General features: G+C 47.2%; 1 pseudogene; it reads left to right on the forward strand.

The window, feature by feature from the left end:
• LOC141164058 (DNA-directed RNA polymerase III subunit RPC2-like) overlaps positions 1–24678 on the forward strand; it is a 104940-nt pseudogene that overhangs the window by 66397 nt on the left and 13865 nt on the right.

The raw sequence follows: 24678 nt of genomic DNA on the forward strand, positions 1-24678 counted from the left end.
GACGTCGTGCTGATTGACAGTGGGCTCCCCGCAGTTAGGCAATGGGGAGCCGGCTGTCAATCAGTATGACGTCGGCAATCACGCCCTGTCAACACAGCAGAGCGGAAGAGAAGACGCTGCTCTGTCAACGTGACGTCAGTGGAAGCCTCTTAATCCCCAGCAGGTGCGGTCTGTGCTGGTGAAGATTGGCGCCAGGCACAGCAGGCAGGTAGATGGCAACTACCTGCCTCTTAGTACTTAAGTCCATCTTAAAAAAGAATAATAGTTCCGGACAGCCCCTTTTAAGTGGATAGATAAACAGATGACTGCGTATGTTTGTAAAAATATATTTCTAATATATATATATATATATATATATATATATATATACATATAATCATCTTATCTCGTCTGTCTTTCTGTCTGTCTGTCCTGGAAATCCCGTGTCGCTCATTGGTCCGGCAGCGGCCAATCAGCGCCGCGGGATTTCTGAGAAAAGATGGCGGCCGTTAGCGGCTCATCTGCGGGACGGAGCTCAGCGGCGATGCAGCCTGGAGATGACCGGCGCGAGGCACTCATCTCCTGACCGCCGGCGACGCTGACCTCCATGCGGCTAGGGTGTCAAGGGAGGACCGGGGAGCGGCGCTGTGGGTCGGGATACTTCTGCTGCGAGCGCCCGCTCATGTCCCAGGTTCTCGCAGCGGAAGTAGCCGCACAGGCAGCGGCGCTGACATCCATACGGCTAGGGTGTTAAGGGAGGACCGGGGAGCAGCGCTGCGGGGCGGGATACTTCTGCTGCGAACGCCCGCTCATGTCCCAGGTTCTCGCAGCGGAAGTAGCCGCACAGGCAGCGGCGCTCCCCGGTCCTCACCAATACTATTCCGCTCCCCGGTCCTCACCAATACGATTCGATGATTGGTCGCGATCTCTCGCCGCGACCAATCACTGATCTTGGCCCAAAAGTTAAACACCGCTGTGCTGATTGGTCGCGGCTGCTGCTCGCGACCAATCAACGATTTGGGCGCCACATTTAAGCACTGCTGTGATGATTGGTCGCGGACGCTGCCCGTGACCAATCACCGATTTGGGCGCCACATTTAAATAGCACCTGTGACCAATCACCGATCTTGCAGACACATTTAAACACCGCTGTGCTGATTGGTCGCGGACGCTATTTAAATGTGGTGCCCAAATCGGTGATTGGTCGCAGGCAGCGTCGGCGACCAATCACCGATTTGGGCGGCACATTTAAATAGCGGCCACGACCAATCACCGATCTTGGCGCCACATTTAAACACTGCTGTGCTGATTGGTCGCGGACGCCAGCCGCGACCAATCAGCGAGCTTGGCGCCAAATTTAAACAACGTTCTGCTGATTGGTCGCAGACTCCAGCCGCGAACAATCAGCGACATTGGCGCCAAATTTAAACACTGCTGTGCTGATTGGTCGCGGACACCAGCCGCGACCAATCAGTGAGATTGGCGCCAAATTTAAACAACGCTCTGCTGATTGCACCCGGTCGGCCGCATACATATTCTAGAATACCTGATGCGTTAGAATCGGGCCACCATCTAGTATATATATAAATATTTATAACCAATATTACAACATGGTAAATGGGATGATGGACAACCACTATCTTAACATGTAACCATTAGAAAAACACTTTTTGGAAAACTTTTCCTCCCGCCGTCCCTGCGCTCTCTCCTCGCCCTCCCCACCCATCTAATACTCCCCGGCATCACTGCTTTAGTCCTCTGATCTGCAAACCCTTTTTGTTGGAGGTGCTCATCCGTTTTCACATGATAGACTGAGAAATGCTCTTAAAGACCGATCATATATTGATTTCTTAACATCAAAGAACCAGCCCTTTTCTATATATTTTTTTTTACCCTTCTCCGGGCTTCTACGATAGAGAAAATATCAAAGAAAGAAATTTTTAGTGTTGAAGAAACAGATTCCTTGTCGGGTTTTCCAAGTGCGAAGATTTCTCCTTTTTGTAAGACCGTCGAGGTGTTGATTTGAAGGCATCAGCGCCCCCCTTTATCCCTTTTCTCCTTGCAGTAATACTTTGTTGTAAGCCTCGCCTGCTTAAAGCTGATACTTTGTGCTCCATTGTGTTTTAATTCTCCTTCTATCTCTTCTGCTTTGTAGTAAAATGTATTCACAATGTAGATTGGATTTGTAACGATCAGTTTTACAAATCCAACATAGAACAGCAAAGTAAATATAGTATTGCTGGAGTCGTGTTCAAGGGATTTTGATGTATGTCCCCTTTAGAAAGGTTTGGTAAACTTTGAGGACTTTTTTTTTTTTATGTCTAAAATTTTGCACTTCTTTCCTTCTATAGCCTCTGTGCACTTTCTTTTGCTGGCTGCAGAATGAGTTAACTGAGAATCTATCAGTGAGCTCCTTCTAATGGTTTGGAACTCTTTTCTCATCTCTGAGCTGATTTTTTACTACAAAGTTGAATGCGCCAGAAAACAAACAAGCCTGTAAAAGCCAAACTGGGTAGAAGGTTTTTTTTTTCCCTCAAACACATGGACCTAAGTAAGAAAAAAAAAACTCTCTTAAGATATACAACACCCATAAGCTTTATTTATCAAGTGTCAAATTGTCTCCATTCATTGTTTTTTTTTTTCATCTTTGTTTTTTATATCATGGCTTGTTTTGTTTTGTTTTGTTTTTAATTTAATCCTTAAAAAAAACACAAGAAGAAAAAATTGGATGCAACATATGTTAAAAAAAACCACATATACAGTCATGGCCAAAAGTGTTGGCACCCTTGAAATTGTTCCAGAAAATGAAGTGTTTCTCCCAGAAAATTATTACAATTACAGATGTTTTGTTATACACATGTTTATTTCCTTTGTGTTTATCAGAACAACACAAAAAACAGAGAAAAAGGCAAATTGGACATAATTTCACACAAAACCCCAAAATTGGGCCGGACAAAAGTGTTGACACCCTCAACTTAATATTTGGTTGCACACCCTTTGGAATAAATAACTGCAATCAATCGCTTCCTATAACCATCAGCTTCTTACATCGACTCTTCTTTTGCAAACTGCTCCAAGTCTCTCATATGTGAAGGCGTCTTCTCTCAACAACAATTTTAAGATCTCTCCACAGGTGATCAATGGGATTTAGATCCGGACTCATTGCTGTCACTTCAGAACTCTCCAGCGCTTTGTTTCCATCTATTTCTTGGGGCTTCTTTAAGTATGTTTTGGGTCATTGTCCTGCTGGAAGACCCATGACATGGGGTGCAAACCCAGCTTTCTGACACTGAGCACTACATTGCAACCCAAAATACTGTGGTAATCTTCAGATCTCATGATGCCTTGCACACAGTCAATGCACCCAGTGCAACAGAGAGCAAAAGAACCCCAAACATCTTTGAACCTCCATCATATTTGACTGTAGGTACTGTGTTTTTTTCTTTCTAGGCCTCATTCTGTTTTCGGTAAACAGTAGAATGATGTGCTTTACCAATAAAGCTCTCTCTTGGTCTCATCTGTCCACAATACACCTTTCCCAGAAGGATTTTGGCTTATTCATGTACATTTTGGCAAACTGCAGGCTAGATTTTTTTATGTCTCTGTCAGCAGTGGGGTCCTTTTGGATCTCCTGCCATATTGTTTAATTTCATTCGGATACTGACGGATAGTTCACACTGACACTGATGCATCCTGAGCCTGCAGGACAGCTTGAATTTCTTTGGAACTTGATTGGAGCTGCTTATCCACCATCCGGACTATCCTGCATTGCAACCTTTCATCAATTTTTCTTTGCCGTCCACGTCCAGGGAGATTAGCTACAGTGCCATGGGTTGTAAACTTCTTGACTTATGTTGCGCACCATGGACAAAGGAACATCAAGATCTCTGGAGGTGGACTTGTAACCCTGATATTGTTCAACAATTTTTGTTCTCAAGTCCTCAGACAGTTCTCTTCTCCTCTTTCTGTTCTCCATGCTTAGTGTGGCACGCACAGACACGCAATGCAAAAATTGAGTCAACTTCTCCCCTCTTGTATCTGGTTTCAGGTGTGATTTTCATATTGCTCACACCTGTTACTTGCCACAGGTGAGTTTGAATTAGCAGCACATGCTTGAAACAAAGTTGTTTACCCACAACTTTGGAAAGGTGGCAACAATTTTGTCTGGCCCATTTTTGGGGTTTTGGGTGAAAGTATGTCCAATTTGCTTTTTTTCCCTCTTTTTTTTTTTGTATTGTTCCAATACACACAAAGGAAATAAACGTGCCTATAACAAAATATGTGTAATTGCAATAATTTTCTGGGAGAAATCCTTTATTTTCTGGAACAATCTTAAGGGTGCCAACACTTTCGGCCATGACTGTACTTGCTTAAAAATTCATCAGTGTTACAGCAGAATATTTTATTATTTTTCACAAATAAAAATGTGTAGCTGCTAGAAATTAATAAAAATGTGCAGTGAAACAGACCTTACCTAGTTATATTTTGAAAAGGTTTAATAAATGAGGCCTATGGGGCTGGTATACAATAATGGGGCTGTCCACTACTTTGGGTGGCCTATGCTTTGGGTGCAGCCAGACGACCATATAAATCGGACTGAGATCAGACCAGAATGCTCTGAGCGGTCGGTGACTCTACCAACCCGAGCTTGACATCATATATTTCTATGCAGCGGTCCTGCTCGGGTCACGAAATCCATGGCCAGTTCATGCATTGCGGTCCGATCTCTGTCCAATTAATACGCCCATCTGACTGTACCTTTAGGATAAGTCAATTTTTAGATCTGAGGGTCTCCAACACCAGGCCCACCCACTGGTCTCTTGTTCCATTTACTTAAATAGGAGCTGAGCTGCAGTACCTGAGAGCAGCCACTAGGCAGTGTACAGAGTTATGCTGTTCCCAGGGCCGGCTCCAGGTTTTTGTGGGCCCTGGGTGAAAGAGTCTCAGTGGGCCCTTTTAACACATACCACAATTCATGATGCACATATACCGCAGAGATAGATAGGTAGATATAGATAATATCTATCTATTACAATGCCGAATATTTCACTTCTTACATTACATGAGCGATATCTATTGTAAATTCCACAATAGCTCAGACACCGGCGAATCGCTCCATACAGAATACTGGCCCCCATATAATGCTCCATACAGAATAATGAGCACCATATAACGCTCCATACAGAATAATGGACCCCATAAAATGATGCATACAGAATACTGGCCCCCATAAAATGCTCCATTCAGGATACTGTCCCCCCATATAACGCTCCATACAGGATACTGGTCCCCCATATAACGCTCCACACAGGATACTGGCCCCCCATATAACGCTCCATACAGGATACTGGTCCCCATATAACGCTCCTTACAGGATACTGACCCCCATATAACGCTCCACACAGGATACTGACCTCCATATAACGCTCCATACAGGATACTGACCCCCATATAATGCTCCATACAGAATACTGGCCCCCATATAACGCTCCATGCAGGCTGTGCCCCCACATAATGCCTCATTCAGGCTGTTCCCCCCACATAATGCCCCATGCAGGATGTCACCCCCCCTCCCTTACAATGTACCTTGCAAGATGTCACACACCCCTTATAATGCCCCATGCAGGATGTCACCCCCCTTATAATGCCCCATGCAGGATGTCACCCCCCCTCCCTATTAATGCCCTATGCAGGATGTCACACCCCCCTCCCCATATAATGCCCCATGCAGGTTGTCACCTCTCCCCTCTCTTATAATGCCCCATGCCTCTATACATTAAAAAAAATAAAAATAATCAAATACTCACCACTTCTCCTCACCTGCTGCTGCTGTTCTGGACTCTAGCGTCGCCGGCATCTTCCCGCTCTGCGCTGTGACGGCTCAGGAGACAGCGCGGTGTAAAGACGTCACCGCTCCCTCTGACCTGTGACGTCACGGAAGACACCGGAGCTGCTGCGGAGGCACGGGGAGGGGTAAGTATTGTGCTGGCTGCTGGGGCCCTGGGGGGGGAGCGGGCGCTGACACCGCTCTCCTCCACTCACGGGTCCCATAGTGCTGCGGGGTGCCCGACAGTGAGTGGGCCCCCCTGTCTGCTCAGGGCCCCGACACTTGCCCGGGTGTTTACTTTACCGGCCCTGGCTGTTCCAAACTGCAAGTGGCTGATTGGTGGGGGTGGCAGGTGTCAGATCCCCAAGGATCTGACATTAATAACCCATCCTAAGGATAGGCCATCCATATTTAAGTAGTGGATGACCCCTTGAAGCTGTAATTCTGAACCAGAATTGGAAGAGAGTTATTACATACTACCTGTTTTTTCCTTTCTGGACATGGTATGTTTAAGGTTGTCACCATTTCACCCAAAAATACCAACTGAAAACAAAAGAAAAAAAAAAAAAGAGTAGAGTGACTTCATGCAAATACTTTATCGAATATCCCTGAAGTCTAGAGTGCTAAATATATGAATATCCCTGAAGTCTAGAGTGCTAAATATATGAATATCCCTGAAGTCTAGAGTGCTAAATATATGAATATCCCTGAAGTCTAGAGTGCTAAATATATGAATATCAACTTCCCTGGTGGTCTAGAGAAGTGCTGGATTTAATGAAATTATCCCTGGTGGCCTATGACATGAAAGTGGTTATTGCTAAAATCCCCAGTAACTACATTAGTGAGGGGTTCATTTTTCATTCCCTGGTAGTCTAGTGTGGTGAAGGTGTTAAAAACTATGGGCACCTTTTGAAATTGAAAAAATTATTTTCACTTATGTTAGTAGCTGTCTTTAGTTAATACCATTGCACTAAGTTTAAATCTACAATCTTTGTTTTTTGATTCACTTTCGGGTGCCTGCTATGCATTGTGCTGTTTCTGACTTTTATTTTGTAGGAGTGCGTTTCCCAGTAATGTAGGCTGGATGTGTCAACTGCGTGTATCCAAGGTGCTGAAATAGCTCATGTATCTTGACTAGTGATGAGCGGAAGTGCTCGCTACTCCAGTTTTCATCGGGTATGCACCGAGGTTCACTGGAGCTTGCGTGACATGTTCGAGTCCCCACCCCGCATGTTTCGCTGCTATTAGACAGCCAAAAAATATGCGGGGATTGCTTGACATACACGGGCAGTCATCGCGTGTTTTTTGGCTTTCTAACAGCCGCAAAACATGCTGGGCAGGGACTCGAATATGTCGCTCGAGCACCTGCTAACCTCTGTGCGTACCCGAGCACCCGATGCAAACTTGAGTAGCGAGCACTTGCGCTCATCACAGCTTCTATCCTGCAATTCCCTCTTCATGTTACCTTCTATTTAGCATCTTTTCTTTTGGCCTTCTTGAGGTACTTTCCTCCTTTCCATACTATTCAGATCTCTATAGACTCCCCCTTCACTCCCTGTTGTTATCTCTAATAGTGTTGAGCTAATTTGTTAGGCAGAGTTATCTGGCAAATCAGGGATGTTCGTGGGCGGAGCCTATTTTTTTGGCGCGAACAAGCTGGAACCCCAAACAGGAACCCGAATTTGAAATACCGAACAAATTCGCTCAACACTAATCTCTTAACACTGAGAGAAGGGGCGGAAAAGCAAAAAGAGCCGTCAGAACCAGGAACAGGATCTCTTGACTGATTAGTAACATTTTTCCAGAGCACTCAGCTAGATAAAGAACTTGAATACTCTGCAAAAGTAAAATGATAGAAAGTTTTTAATGAAGATAATTTAGAAAGTTGGCTAACGTTTCATATTGTAAGCAAGTGAACACTGAAAATATTGTGCAAGGGGATCTTGAAAACCAAATTACTACAGAAGCTAAATAAACTGACCAATAAAGATACATTTTTAACGTTATAACGTTACTCTCAGAAAACTGGAATATTTCTTTAAATATGTAAATCACACTTGAACAATACACAAGGGCCTCATCTGTCTTTGGACTAAAAGTCCCACCAATGCTATCTTGTATAAACCCCACCACTGATCAGTGTAATGCAGGGGTGAGCCTACCTGCTGGGTGTTTGCTCTCCAACAGCTGTAGTACCGCAGGTTGCTCAACCCTGATTTATAGCAACCAGCAAATGGTTAGATAGGTAATGCAGGAGTGAGCAACCTGCAGCACTACAGTTGTTGTGAAACTACAACTCTCAGCATGCCCTGACAGTGAGAAGTTGATCTCCTCTGTATTATCTAGATCAGCAGCTTGTTAGCTATAATATAGGAGCAAGCAACCTGTGGCATTTAAAAGAGGACCTGTCACTTGAGCAAAAAAAGTTAAAAACCTTGTAAGAATCCCTGAGCTCCCCTCATTCTGTCGCTTTCATCCGTTTTGTGCTGTGTCACTCCATTGCAGAGATATTCACATTTGTTTGTTCTGGAGCGCACTATGTGAAATCTCAGCTTTCAGTCCAACTGGGAGTTTTCTTTGGGGGCAAGCACTTTTGTCACTCCCTGTCAGACTGGGAGGTGAAAGCACACGCCCCCAGAAAAGACTCGGAAGAAACGCCCAGTTGGACTGAAAGCTGAGATTTCACATACTGCTCTAGTGGAGAAACTAGTGTGAATATCTCTGCAATGGAGCGACAGCGCAAAATGGAAAAAAGCCGCAGAATCAGGGGAGATCAAGGATTTTTACAAGGTATGTGACTCAATTTTTCTTGAAAGTGACAGGAGCTCTTTAAGCTCATGAGAAACTGTGGTTGTTCACACCAGCTGTAGTGGCGCAGGTTGCTCACCCCCACTTTGAGTCTATGCTGCTCATTATAATGCAGGGGTGAGTAAGCACTGTAGTGCTGCAGGTTGATCACTATTTTTGTATCTAATCTGCTGCTGGTCATTATAATTCAGGGGTGAGTAACAGCTGTAGTGCCGCAGGTTGATCACTATTATTGTATCTAACCTGCTGCTGGTCATTATAATTCAGGGGTGAGTAACAGCTGTAGTGCCGCAGGTTGCTCACCCCTACTTTATTGAGTCTATGCTGGTCATTATAATGCAGGGTTGAGTAACAGCTGTAGTGGCGCAGGTTGCTCACCCCTACTTTATTGAGTCTATGCTGGTCATAAGAATGCAGGGTCGAGTAACAGCTGTAGTGCCGCAGGTTGATCACTATTATTGTTTCTAACAAGCTGCTAGTCATTATAATGCAGGGCGTGAACAACCTGTGGCTGTCAGGGCATGCTGGGATTTGTAGTTTTGCATCAGCTGAAGTGCTTCAGGTTGCCAGCTCATTTTGCAATCACAATAAAAGGATGATATAAAAGTAGTTTGTGAGGAAATACAAGGGGGATAAACAATGGCGCTTGTGTTCTTCCCCCCCGGACAAGTGTCTGCCTCTTGCACAATAGCGATGAAAGCGCACAGTGTTGGGCGAGTTCTCTCATAAAGAAGTCGTCCCTCCTGTAAGTACATTCCCATTTAAAATGACCAACTAATTGGCAAGTAGTAGCCGCAAATGAGGCTCCTTTTCATCCTCTAGGGTCTTAGTCCGTGTCCCCCGTCCCATCTATGAATTCCGTATTAAATGCTCATTTGGAGGTAAGCAAATATTTAGATCCCCCCTCTCCTTCCTTCCTCGCGCTCAATGAGTGACCCCCCGACCTCCCAGCACATTGTTCAGCGAGCGCTGCTGACTTTCTCTCCCTCCCCATTTATGGCACAGAATAAAATTACAGTTCTCCACTAAGCATAGCATTATTTTTATTTGTGCAGTATGTGTGTTTTGTCAAGTTCCTGCGGTTGCTTTATAACAGGGCCGGAGCATTGTGAGGATTTCAATTAATCAGCTCCTTTGTGTTCTTACCGCTATGCAAATGTATTACTCCGCGCCTCTCAGGGGCTTCTGGGAACGCTGCGCTGCAGATGTATTGTCTCCTTCATAAGTTTTAAGTAGAAGCCGAAGATCAGTTCACTTCTCTGTTTAACTAGGAAGCGGAAAAAAAGTGTTTGTGGGTTTTTTTTTTCTCCACTTATTTTACACTACATGGTGTCTCTTTAGCTATTTTTGTGGCAGGTTAATGAAATATATTGGTGAATAATAGCTTATATCGAATTATATTATTACCCTTTAATTAAAAAGAAATATACATTATAATATTTTACAATTTAAAGCGAGTTATAAATAAATATCAATTATTAATATTGATAGCAAATTTTAATAAAAATTATCCTTGGTCCATTTCTGGTGTATCCTGAAAACATGATTTAACGTTGTTGGTTTTTTTTTATATTGTGTTCAAACTAATGTAAATAGAAGTAAAATAACATATTGGATGCAATACACAGATTTAATTATATATTGCTGACTTGGTATATAATTTTATTTTAGAAAATGTATAGGTATGTGTCTGTGTTTATTATATATAATCAACATCCATACTAAGATATATATATATATATATATATATATATATATATATATATATATATATAACTCTATATAGAGAGAGGGAGAGATATTCTATTTGCGCATATATGCAGTACAGACCAAAAGTTTGGACACACCTTCTCATTTAAAGATTTTTCTGTATTTTGATGACTATGAAAATTGTACATTCACACTGAAGGCATCAAAACTATGAATTAACACATGTGGAATTATATACTTAACAAACAACTGAAAATATGTCTTATATTCTAGGTTCTTCAAAGTAGCCACCTTTTGCTTTGATGACTGCTTTGCACACTCTTGGCATTGTCTTGATGAGCTTCAAGAGGCAGTCACTGGAAATCTTGAAGGAGTTCCCAGAGATGCTTAGCATTTGTTGGCCCTTTTGCCTTCACTCTGCGGTCCAGCTCACCCCAAACCATCTCGATTGGGTTCAGGTCTGGTGACTGTGGAGGCCAGGTCATCTGGCGTAGCACCCAATCACTCTCCTTCTTGGTCAAATAGCCCTTACACAGCCTGGAGGTGTGTTTGGGGTCATTGTCCTGTTGAAAAATAAATGATGGTCCAACTAAACGCAAACCGGATGGAATAGCATGCCGCTGCAAGATGCTGTGGTAGCCATGCTGGTTCAGTATGCCTTCAATCTATCTATATAATCGTCTTATCCCATCTGTCTGTCTGTCTCTCTGTCTGTCTGTCTGTCTGTCCAGGAAATCCCGCGTCGCTCATTGGTCCGGCAGCGGCCAATCAGCGCCGCGGGATTTCTGAAAAAAGATGGCGGCCGTTAGCGGCTCAACTGCGGGATGGAGCTCAGCAGCGATGCAGCCGGGAGATGGGCGCCGCGAGGCGCTCATCTCCCGGCCGGTACCAGCAGAAGGACCTCGACCGCCGGACTCATCTGCGGGACGGAGATGCAGCCAGGAGATGAGCGGCCAAGATCGGTGATTGGTCGCGGCCGATATTTAAATTTGGCGCCCAAATCGGTGATTGGTCGCGGGCAGCGCCCGCGACCAATCAGCGATTTTTAACACAAATGTCCGGACCTTTGTAACACCATGAATAAAGAGAACCACCGAATGATAGGTCCAATCGAACAAAAGTAATTAATTAAATACCTTTATTAGAGTTATGGTTAAAGTGAAACTACATGCACAAGGAAAGCCGCATTACAGTGACCATACAATGTTGTTATATTGCAATGTGTGCTGGACTATAGAATATGCTGGTGAATACCAGGGTAGGTAAATACAAAACAGATGATCAGTTATACTATAGATGGAAAAAAGAGGAGCAAAATAGGCTTGGATCACCAAATAAACAACTCCAGGTAGCATATGAATGGCCAAATCATGTATACATATTTAACAATATGGAGAGGAAAATTCCTATGTACTCCATATCAATGACCATTCATGTGCCCCATACACATCTATGTAATAATCAAGGTAATCAAAATACTGACTCAGATCATAAAAGAGTTAAGAGTATATACCTGCACACTAGTCCAGCGTATGTAAACGGCACCAAGCGGCGTAACCCCGACGCGTGTTTCGGACACACGTCCTTCGTCAGGGGGTAGCGTCCATATGAACCAGCGTGTATAAGAATACTGATATGACCAATCAACAAGCACCGGATAGCCTACGTAATCAAGGCCACCCGCAATCATTATCTAAATCGGGGCGGGCGCGTGCAGCTGTGTGTCAGCCGATGTATACAAGCAGCGTTCTACATTCACGCATGTGCCGGCCGGAGGGACCGGAAGTCGCGGGCATCGCGTCATGCATCAGCCGACGTCGGGAACACACATGACCCGGGTCACCTGATGCATAGAGACACGTGACCGCAGCCCCACGGAGCACAGACAGCGCATGCATGTAACGCCTACCCGTAGCCATGGGCACCAATCTGTCCTCCATATCGTATCTGCAACGGGAGATCAAGAAGGCAGGACGAAGAAAGGAGCGAGAGGAGAGTGAAAGCACCAGAAAAGGAGAATACACACCAGGGGAATAAAGGTTAATATGTGAAAATGTATAATGTGGATAAGTGCAATACTAAATAAAGTGAACCATGCATATTCATATAAATATAATATTATATTGAATCCATATGTAGGCAATATTTGAAGAAATGTGTATAAAAAAGAGAAAATTATAAATACATATTATTATTAGTATAGTGAACATATGGTGTGCAATTATATAAGAGACCTGAAGTGGCCATATAAAAATTATTATGATGTGTATATAAAAGGTACTACAAAGTATATATATACATATATATATATATATCTACATATACATATATACCCATATCGTAAAGTGCACTCGTGCAGTGATGTAAATAAAGCGGATAAAAAGGATGAAAAACGGATAAAAGACAGTCGTATGTTTAGAAATAATATTCAGGGGAGATGGTATAACCCCATAAGGAGAGCATAGGTTGGACCAGATATATACAGAAGAGAGCATTTTATATATATTCTATATTCATTTACTACTGACCTGCTTTAACCAATATACTATATGGCCAGGGAAACACATATAATCTGTATACATATATATAGGTTCATAGATGACATATATCAGTATGATTTATTTTCCTTTTCCGTTTTTCCCTTTATATTCTGTATACATATTTTATATTCTGTATACATACATATATGCATAGTGATATGGCATATTGGTGCATATATTAATATATGCGAGTTCTGTATGGGCTCTCTTATCTATCTATACAATCTATAAAATGCTCTCTTCTGTATATATCTGGTCAAACCTATGCTCTCCTTATGGGGTTATACCATCTCCCCTGAATATTATCTCTAAACATACGACTGTCTTTTATCCGTTTTTTATCCTCTTTATTTACATCACTGCACGAGTGCACTTTACGATATGGGTATATATGTATATGTAGATATATATATATATATATATATATATGTATATATATACTTTGTAGTACCTTTTATATACACATCATAATAATTTTTATATGGCCACTTCAGGTCTCTTATATAATTGCACACCATATGTTCACTATACTAATAATAATATGTATTTATAATTTTCTCTTTTTTATACACATTTCTTCAAATATTGCCTACATATGGATTCAATATAATATTATATTTATATGAATATGCATGGTTCACTTTATTTAGTATTGCACTTATCCACATTATACATTTTCACATATTAACCTTTATTCCCCTGGTGTGAATTCTACTTTTGTGGTGCTTCCACTCTCCTCTCGCTCCTTTCTTCGTCCTGCCTTCTTGATCTCCCGTTGCAGATACAATATGGAGGACAGATTGGTGCCCATGGCTACGGGTAGGCGTTACACGCATGCGCTGTCTGTGCTCCGTGGGGCTGCGGTCACGTGTCTCTATGCATCAGGTGACCCGGGTCATGTGTGTTCCCGACGTCGGCTGATGCATGACGCGATGCCCGCGACTTCCGGTCCCTCCGGCCGGCGCATGCGTGAATGTAGAACGCTGCTTGTATACATCGGCTGACACACAGCTGCACGCGCCCGCCCCGATTTAGATAATGATTGCGGGTGGCCTTGATTACGTAGGCTATCCGGTGCTTGTTGATTGGTCATATCAGTATTCTTATACACGCTGGTTCATATGGACGCTACCCCCTGACGAAGGACGTGTGTCCGAAACGCGCGTCGGGGTTACGCCGCTTGGTGCCATTTACATACGCTGGACTAGTGTGCAGGTATATACTCTTAACTCTTTTATGATCTGAGTCAGTATTTTGATTACCTTGATTATTACATAGATGTGTATGGGGCACATGAATGGTCATTGATATGGAGTACATAGGAATTTTCCTCTCCATATTGTTAAATATGTATACATGATTTGGCCATTCATATGCTACCTGGAGTTGTTTATTTGGTGATCCAAGCCTATTTTGCTCCTCTTTTTTCCATCTATAGTATAACTGATCATCTGTTTTGTATTTACCTACCCTGGTATTCACCAGCATATTCTATAGTCCAGCACACATTGCAATATAACAACATTGTATGGTCACTGTAATGCGGCTTTCCTTGTGCATGTAGTTTCACTTTAACCATAACTCTAATAAAGGTATTTAATTAATTACTTTTGTTCGATTGGACCTATCATTCGGTGGTTCTCTTTATTCATGTGTCTTACCGAATGGTCTGCCATTCCACATTGGTCCATATAATAAGTACACGATTATTGATCGGCCTGCTGATTTGCGGGTCTGAATATGGTCAGTGTCTTATACTGCTACATTCAGTGTTGTATATATCTTTGTAACACCATGCAGATACTGTGGGGACATCAGCGGCTAGGGTGTGAAGGGAGGACCGGGGAGCGGCGCTGCGGGTCGGGATACTTCTGCTGCGAGCAGTCGCTCATGTCCCGGCTTCTCGCAGCGGAAGAAGCGGTACAGGCAGCGGCACTCCCCGGTCCTCACTAATACGATTCCGCTCCCCGCTCCTCACCAATACGATTCGCTGATTGGTTGCGCTCTCCGCACGCGACCAATCAGTGATCTTGGCGCTAAAGTTAAACACCGCTCTGCTGATTGGTCGTGGCTGCTGCCCGCGACCAATCACTGATTTGGGCGCCACATTTAAATAGCGGCCGCGACCAATCACCAATTTTGATGGCACATTTAAACACTGCTGTGCTGATTGGTCACGGACGCCAGACGCGTCCAATCTGCGAGATTGGCGCCAAATTTAAACAGCGCTCTGCTGATTGGTCGCGGTGGCCGGCCGCGACCAATGAACGAGATGGGCGGCAAATTTAAACGCCGCTGTGCTGATTGGTCGCGGCCGGCTACCGCGACCAATCAGCGAGATGACCGGCAAATTTAAACGCCGCTCTGCTGATTGGTCGCAGCCGGTCACCGCGACCAATCAGCGAGATGGCCGGCAAATTTAAACGCCGCTCTGCTGATTAATCGCGGCCGGCCGCGACCAATCAGCGAGATTGGCGGAAAATTTAAACAGCGCTCTGCTGATTGGTCGCAGTGGCTGACCGCGACCAATCAGCGAGATGGGCGGCAAATTTAAACGCCGCTCTGCTGATTGGTCGCGGTGGCCGGCCGCGACCAATCAGCGAGATGGGCGGCAAATTTAAACGCCGCTCTGCTGATTGGTCGCGGTGGCCGGCCGCGACCAATCAGCGAGAAGGGCGGCAAATTTAAACGCCGCTCTGCTGATTGGTCGCGGTGGCCGGCCGCGACCAATCAGCGAGATGTCCGGCAAATTTAAATGCCGCTCTGCTAATTGGTCGCGGTGGCCGGCCGCGACCAATCAGCGAGATGTCCGGCAAATTTAAATGCCGCTCTGCTGATTAATCGCGGCCGGCCACCACGACCAATCAGCGAGATGGGCGACAAATTTAAACGCCGCTCTGCTGATTAATCGTGGCTGGCCACCGCGACCAATCAGTGAGATGTCTGGCAAATTTAAATGGCGCTCTGCTGATCAATCGCGGCCGGCCACCGCGACCAATCAGCGATATCGCCGGCAAATTTAAACGCCACTCTGCTGATTGGTCGCGGTGGCCGGCCGCGACCAATGAACGAGATGGGCGGCAAATTTAAACGCCGCTGTGCTGATTGGTCGCGGCCGGCTACCGCGACCAATCAGCGAGATGACCGGCAAATTTAAACGCCGCTCTGCTGATTGGTCGCAGCCGGTCACCGCGACCAATCAGCGAGATGGCCGGCAAATTTAAACGCCGCTCTGCTGATTGGTCGCGGTGGCCGGCCGCGACCAATGAGCGAGATGGGCGGCAAATTTAAACGCCGCTCTGCTGATTAATCGCGGCCGGCCACCGCGACCAATCAGCGAGATTGGCGGAAAATTTAAACAGCGCTCTGCTGATTGGTCGCAGTGGCTGACCGCGACCAATCAGCGAGATGGGCGGCAAATTTAAACGCCGCTCTGCTGATTGGTCGCGGTGGCCGGCCGCGACCAATCAGCGAGATGGGCGGCAAATTTAAACGCCGCTCTGCTGATTGGTCGCGGTGGCCGGCCGCGACCAATCAGCGAGAAGGGCGGCAAATTTAAACGCCGCTCTGCTGATTGGTCGCGGTGGCCGGCCGCGACCAATCAGCGAGATGTCCGGGAAATTTAAATGCTGCTCTGCTAATTGGTCGCGGTGGCCGGCCGCGACCAATCAGCGAGATGTCCGGCAAATTTAAATGCCGCTCTGCTGATTAATCGCGGCCGGCCACCACGACCAATCAGCGAGATGGGCGACAAATTTAAACGCCGCTCTGCTGATTAATCGTGGCTGGCCACCGCGACCAATCAGTGAGATGTCTGGCAAATTTAAATGGCGCTCTGCTGATCAATCGCGGCCGGCCACCGCGACCAATCAGCGATATCGCCGGCAAATTTAAACGCCACTCTGCTGATTGGTCGCGGTGGCCGGCCGCGACCAATGAACGAGATGGGCGGCAAATTTAAACGCCGCTGTGCTGATTGGTCGCGGCCGGCTACCGCGACCAATCAGCGAGATGACCGGCAAATTTAAACGCCGCTCTGCTGATTGGTCGCAGCCGGTCACCGCGACCAATCAGCGAGATGGCCGGCAAATTTAAACGCCGCTCTGCTGATTGGTCGCGGTGGCCGGCCGCGACCAATGAGCGAGATGGGCGGCAAATTTAAACGCCGCTCTGCTGATTAATCGCGGCCGGCCACCGCGACCAATCAGCGAGATTGGCGGAAAATTTAAACAGCGCTCTGCTGATTGGTCGCAGTGGCTGACCGCGACCAATCAGCGAGATGGGCGGCAAATTTAAACGCCGCTCTGCTGATTGGTCGCGGTGGCCGGCCGCGACCAATCAGCGAGATGGGCGGCAAATTTAAACGCCGCTCTGCTGATTGGTCGCGGTGGCCGGCCGCGACCAATCAGCGAGAAGGGCGGCAAATTTAAACGCCGCTCTGCTGATTGGTCGCGGTGGCCGGCCGCGACCAATCAGCGATATAGACTGCAAATTTAAACGCCGCTCTGCTGATTGGTCGCGGCCGCCGGTCGACCGCGACCAATCAGCGAGATTGTCGCCAAATGTAAACACCGCTGTGCTGATTGGTCGCGGCCACCAGCGACCGCTACCAATCAGTGATTTTGGCGCCAAATTTAAACACCGCTCTGCTCATTGGTCCCGGCCGCCGGCCGAGACCAATCAGCGAGATTGCCGCCAAATTTAAACAACGCTCTGCTGATTGGACGATTTTATCGCCAAATTTAAACAAGCTCTCCGGTCCTCACTAACACAGTTCGCTTATTGGTCGCGGCCGCCACCCGTGACCAATCACCGATATTGCCGCCAAATTTAAACACCGTTTTGCTGATTGCGCCCTGTCGGCCGCATACATATTCTAGAATACCCAATGCGTTAGAATTGGGCCACCATCTAGTTTTGAATAAATCCCCAACATCTTAAGAAAATAAAATAATGTCAAAAATCAGAGTGCTATAAAAAAAAGTTAAAAATAAAGCATAGGATGGTTGTTAACGAAGTATAAGAGGGTCCTAAAATGTTATAGGTGTTTGCCATATCTATATATATAATCGTCTTATCCCGTCTGTCTGTCCGTCTGTCTGTCTATCTGTCTGTCTGTCTATCTGTCTGTCTTTCTGTCTGTCCTGGAAATCCCGCGTCGCTCATTGGTCCGGCAGCGGCCAATCAGCGCCGCGAGATTTCTGAAAAAAGATGGTGGCCGTTAGTGGCTCATCTGCGGGACGGAGCTCAGCAGCGATGCAGTCGGGAGATGAGCGCCGCAAGGCGCTCATCTCCCGGCCGGTAACAGCAGAAGGACCTCGACCGCCGGACCCATCTGCGGGACGGAGATGCAGCCGGGAGATGACCGGCGCGAGGCGCTCATCTCCCGGCCGGCAGCAGCGGAAGGACCGCCGGCGTCGCTGACCTCCATGCGGAAGGGAGGACCGGGGAGCGGCGCTGCGGGTCGGGATACTTCTGCTGCGAGCGCCCGCTCATGTCCCGGGTTCTCGCAGCGGAAGTACCCGCACAGGCAGCGCCGCTCCCCGGTCCTCACCAAGACGATTCGATGATTGGTCGCGGTCTTCGGACCCGACCAATCACTGATCTTACTGCAAAAGTTAAACACTACTGTGCTGGGTCCGCGACCAATCACCAATTTGGGCGCCAAATTTAAATATCGGCCGCGACCAATCACCGATCTTGGCTCCACATTTAAACACCGCTGTGCTGATTGGTCACGGGCAGCGTCCACAACCAATCAGCACAGTAGTGTTTAACTTTTGCGGCAAGATCAGTGATTGGTCGCGGGCCAAGATTGGATGTCAGCGCCGCTGCCCGGTCCTCCCTTCACACCCTGGCCGCATGGATGTCAGCGGCGCTGCCTGTGCGGATACTTCCGCTGCGAGAACCCGGGACATGAGTGGGTGCTCGCAGCAGAAGTATCCCGAACCGCAGCGCCGCTCCCCGGTCCTCCCTTCACACCCTAGCCGCTGATGTCCCCACAGTATCCGCATGGTGTTACAAAGGTCCGGACATTTGTGTTAAAAACCGCTGATTGGTCGCCGACGCTATTTAAATGTGGCGCCAAAATCGGTGATTGGTCGCGCCCAGCGTCGGCGACCAATCAGCGATTTTTAACACAAATGTCCGGACCTTTGTAACACCATGCGGATACTGTGGGGACATCAGCGGCTAGGGTGTCAAGGGAGGACCGGGGAGCGGCGCTGACATTCATGCGGCTAGGGTGTGAAGGGAGGACCGGGGAACGGCGCTGACATCCAATTGGTCGCAGCCGCTATTTAAATGTGCCGCACAAATCGGTGATTGGTCGCGGTCTTGGCCCGCGACCAATCACTGATCTTGCCGCAAAAGTTAAACACTACTGTGCTGATTGGTCGCGGACGCTATTTAAATGTGGCGCCAAAATCGGTGATTGGTCGCGCCCAGCGTCGGTGACCAATCAGCACAGCGGTGTTTAAATGTGAAGCCAAGATCGGTGATTGGTCACGGCCGATATTTAAATTTGGCGCCCAAATCGGGGATTTGTCGCGGGCAGCGCCAGTGACCATTCAGCGATTTTTAACACAAATGTCCGGACCTTAGTAACACCATGCGAATACTGTGGGGACATCAGCGGCTAGGGTGTCAAGGGAGGACTGGGGAGCGGCGCTGCGGGTCGGGATACTTCTGCTGCGAGCAGTCGCTCATCTCCCGGCTTCTCACAGCAGAAGTAGCCGCACAGGCAGCGGCGCTCCCCGGTCCTCACCAATACGATTCCGCTCCCCGGTCCTCACCAATACGATTCGATGATTGGTCGCCATCTCCGGCCGCGACCAGTCAGTGATCTTGGCGCAAAAGTTAAACACCGCTGTGCTGATTGGTCGCTGATGCTGCCCGCAACCAATCACCGATCTTGGCGCCACATTTAAACACTGCTGTGCTGATTGGTCGCGGACGCTGCCCGTGACCAATCAGCGATCTTGCCGACAAATTTAAACACTGCTGTGCTGATTGGTCACAGACGCTGCCCGCGACCAATCACCGATTTGAGCGCCACATTTAAATAGCGGCCGCAACCAATCACCGATCTTGCCGACACATTTAAACACTGCTGTGCTGATTGGTCGCAGACGCTGCCCGCCACCAATCAGCCATATTGGCACCACATTTAAACACCTTTGTGCTGATTGGTTGCAGACGCTGCCCGCGACCAATCAGCAATCTTGCCGACAAATTTAAACACTGCTGTGCTGCTTGGTCGCTGACGCTGCCCGCGACCAATCACCGATTTGGGCGCCACATTTAAATAGCGGCCGCGACCAATCAGCGATCTTGCCGACACATTTAAACACTGCTGTGCTGATTGGTTGCGGACTCTGCCCGCCACCAATCAGCGATCTTGGCGCCACATTTAAACACCGCTGTGCTGATTGTTCGCGGCCGCTATTTAAATGTGGCACCCAAATCGGTGATTGGTCGCGGGCAGCGTCTGCGACCAATCAGCGATCTTGCCGACAAATTTAAACACTGCTGTGCTGATTGGTAGCAGACGCTGGCTGCGACCAATCACCGATTTGGGCGCCACATTTAAATAGCGGCCGCGACCAATCACCGATCTTGCCGGCACATTTAAACACTGCTGTGCTGATTGGTCGCTGACACTGCCCGTGACCAATCACCGATCTTGGCGCCACATTTAAGCACTGCTGTGCTGATTGGTCGCAGACACTGCCCGCGACCAATCACCGATTTGGGCGCCACATTTAAACACTGCTGTGCTGATTGGTCGCTGACGCTGCCCGCCACCAATCAGCGATCTTGGCGCCACATATAAACACCGCTGTGCTGATTGGTTGCTGACGCTGCCCGCGACCAATCACCGATTTGGGCGCCACATTTAAATAGCGGCCGCGACCAATCACCGATCTTGCCGACACATTTAAACACTGCTGTGCTGATTGGTCGCAGACGCTGCCTGCGACCAATCAGCCATTTTGGTGCCTCATTTAAACACTGTTGTGCTGATTGGTCGCGGACGCTGCACGCGACCAATCAGTGATCTTGGCGCCACATTTATACACTGCTGTGCTGATTGGTCGAGGACTCTGCCCGCGACCAATCAGTGATTTTGGACACAAATGTGCGGTCCTTAGTAACACCATGCGGCTACTGTCGGGAGATCAGCGGCTAGGGTGCCAAGGGAGGACCGGGGAGCGGATCATCTCCCGGCTTCTCGCAGCGGAAGTAGCCGCACAGGCAGCCGCTCCCCGGTCCTCACTAATACAATTCGCTGATTGGTCGCGCTCTCCTGCCGCGACCAATCAGAGATTTTAACGCTAAATTCAAACACGCTGTCCGCTCCTTAGTAACACGGCGTGCGACATTTAAAACCCGCTTCTATGATTGGTCGCGGACGCCGCCCACGAGCAATCACAGATTTTCGCGCCAAATTTAAACACGCTCTTCCGCCAATTACCGCAAGAGTTCAAATAGCTACTCCACCTTCGGGAGATAGCAGGGCTAACTCCGCCCATGTGGTCATGTGACTCACAAACTGCTCATAACGTACTGAGCAGGTTTTCTCAGTCACACTGTTCGAGGGACTTCAGTCAGACTGTGCCAGGGACTTCTGTCACACTGTGCGAGGGACTTCTGTCACACTGTGTGAGGGACTTCTGTCACACTGTGCGAGGGACTTCTGTCACACTGTGCGAGGGACTTCAGTCACACTGTGCGAGGGACTTCTGTCACACTGTGCGAGGGACTTCTGTCACACTGTGCGAGGGACTTCTGTCACACTGTGCGAGGGACTTACTTCAGTCACACTGTGCGAGGGACTTCTGTCACACTGTGCGAGGGACTTCAGTCAGGGTTACTGAACACGTTCTGCCAGTGTCAGCGCGCTGAAGAGATACTTCTTTACGCTTCCTGTTTTATAAAGGGTCGTAAGCGAAAATACGCCATGGAGGAAGACAGAAAAGCAGCAGAAGCAGCAAGAAAACGACAACGTCGAGAGCAACAGACACCACAACATACTGCCGCCAGACAAGCCTAGGATGCGGAATCTCACAGAAAATGTCGGAAACGGGAGACACCGCAACACACTGCCGCCAGACAAGCCAAGGATACGGAAGCTCACCAAAAACGCCGTGAACAGGAGACACCTCAACACACTGCCGCCAGACAAGCCCAGGATGCGGAATCTCAAAAAAAAACGCCGAGAACAGGAGACACCGCAACACACTGCTGCCAGACAAGCCCAGGATGCGGAAGCTCACAGAAACATTCGGCAACAGGAGACACCACGACACACTGCCGCTAGACAAGCCCAGGATGCGGAAGCTCACAGAAAACTTCGGGACCAGGAGACACCAAAACACACTGCCGGCAGACAAGCCCAGGATGCGGAATCTCACAGAAAACGTCGGGAACAGGAGACACCACAACACACTGTCGCCAGACAAGCCCAGGATGCGGAATCTCACAGACAACGTCGGGAACAAGAGACACCACAACACACTGGCGCCAGACAAGCCCAGGATACGGAATCTCACAGACAACGTCAGAAACAGAAGACACCACAACACACTGCCGCCAGACAAGCCCAGGATGCGGAATCTCACAGACAACGTCGGGAACGGGAAACACCACAACACATTGCGGCTAGACAGGAACACGATGCGGAATCCCATAGACAATGTCGGCTGAGTGAATCTCCAGAATCCAGGACAAACCGAGAACAACACGATCGCCAAATTTATCAAAAACGAATGCTCTAGCAACTAAGGCAAACCCAGCAGAACATTCAACAACTTGCACCAGACAATGAAACTATAATTATTCAACACTACTATGGGAATATGAATGTAGTTTGTTCTAAGAGCGACTCTCTGAATTTCATTGAGGAAAAACCATCTGACAATCAGTTTACTCAATGCTGCCAAAAAGGAAAAGTTATGCTACCAAGATATCACTACTCAGATTTGCTTGAGCAGTTGATGAAAGGAACGCATGAACACAGTAGAAATTTTATGGAAAATATCAGAAGTATCAACAGTTCTCATGCGTTTGCTTCATTTGGTGCTAACATTGCACAGCCCCCTGGATTCGGACCGTATTGTTTTAAAATTCATGGCCAGATCTACCACCGCACTGGAACACTTCACCCAGAACTAGGACAACCACCAACATTTGCACAATTAGGGTATGTGCACACGATGCAGAAATGCTCAGGATTTTTTCCTGAGCGTTTCTGCATCTCTCTGGCAGGAAAAAACGCATGCGGATTGTACATGCGGTTTCCTGCCAGGGACATGCGGAAATGAAGCGGTCTTCACTTTCATTTCCGCCTGCGGGTTGACAAGTGCTTCCCAAGCGATTTTAGCATCACTTGGAAAGTGCTTGTCAACTTCACACTATATAAATCCATGCAGCCGGCATGGATTTATATAGTGTGTGATGTCAAAAAATAAAAAATAAATCTATACGTTACCCTCTGATGGCCCCCGGTGTCCTGCTTCATTGGTCCCGGCTGCCGGCAGTGAAGACTGTAGGACCTTCCGACGTCAGCGTCACGTGACCCGTCACATGACTCTGACGTCAGCGAAGGTCCTTCATTCAACCGCGAAGTGCGCGGGAAGCCGGCAGGACGCAGCGCGGGCCGTCAGAAGGTGAGAATATATATATTTTTTATTTTATTCTTTTTTTTTTTAATGGTACCTGGGTCTGGATGAGAGTCCTCTCATCCACACCCGGGTACCATCCGCACATTAGACCGCATGAAAAGCGCATCAACATATACAGTGATGCGGATTCCATGTGGTCTAATGCAAGTCAATGGCGGCAAAAGAGCAGCGTTTCCGCAAAATTAATTGACATGCTGCGGATTTTTGACCGCAGCGTTTACGCTGCGGAAAAATCCGCATCATGGGCACAGCACATGCGGATTTCCATTGGGGAACATTGCTGCCCTTCTACCATGCGTTTTTCATGCGTTTCCGCGGCGTTTACGCAGCTGCAAAAACGCCGCGGAAACGCATGAAAAACGCATCGTGTGAACTCAGCCTTATACATCTTTGATCCAAATGAGGCTACAGAACAAAGGATGAACCTAAAAGAAAATGAAAAGTGTAATGCAGAACTGATGAACCTAATTGCCGTACATTTACAAACAATCAGCCCATTTGCTGCCGCATATCGCATGCTAAAAGACGTCGAAGCTGAGGAGGAACAGAGAGCTATACAAAATGGGACGGAAATGCCTTCTATTATCATGGCCATTAAACAAGAACGTCAACAAGATCCCCGATGCTACAACAAACCACGTGTAAGTGAGGTCGCAGTTGTTTTTCAAAACGATGATGGAGAGCCTCCTTTTCAATGGGATATATTAGTCCATCTTAAGCCAGACCAAACCAACCCTTTTGTTCCTGAAACACAACGAATTAGCATTTTGCACAGCAACCTTGATGCTCTTCTGTATCCGCTATTCTTTCCAAGCGGTGATCAAGGGTGGCATGAAAACCTACACCAGCAAGGAACTTCAAGAAGAATTTCACAACTACAGTACTACAGTTTTCTTCTGTCTGTGCGAAATTACTTCAATCCTATTTTAAACGGTGGGAAACTGACACAACAGTACTTAGTCGACGCATACGTTAAAATTGAAGCTAATCGGCTCAATTTCATACGAATGAACCAAAAACAACTTAAAGTTGAAGACTACTGCGTTCTTCAAGAACATTTGCAAAAACAATCCATTCAAAAAGGAATTCCAATTGGAAAAACAGTAATTCTCCCGTCGTCGTTTGAAGG

Source organism: Phyllobates terribilis, unplaced genomic scaffold (assembly GCF_046119375.1).
Source record: "Phyllobates terribilis strain yellow unplaced genomic scaffold, ASM4611937v1 Scaffold_10__3_contigs__length_209671492, whole genome shotgun sequence".
Lineage (NCBI taxonomy): Eukaryota > Metazoa > Chordata > Amphibia > Anura > Dendrobatidae > Phyllobates > Phyllobates terribilis.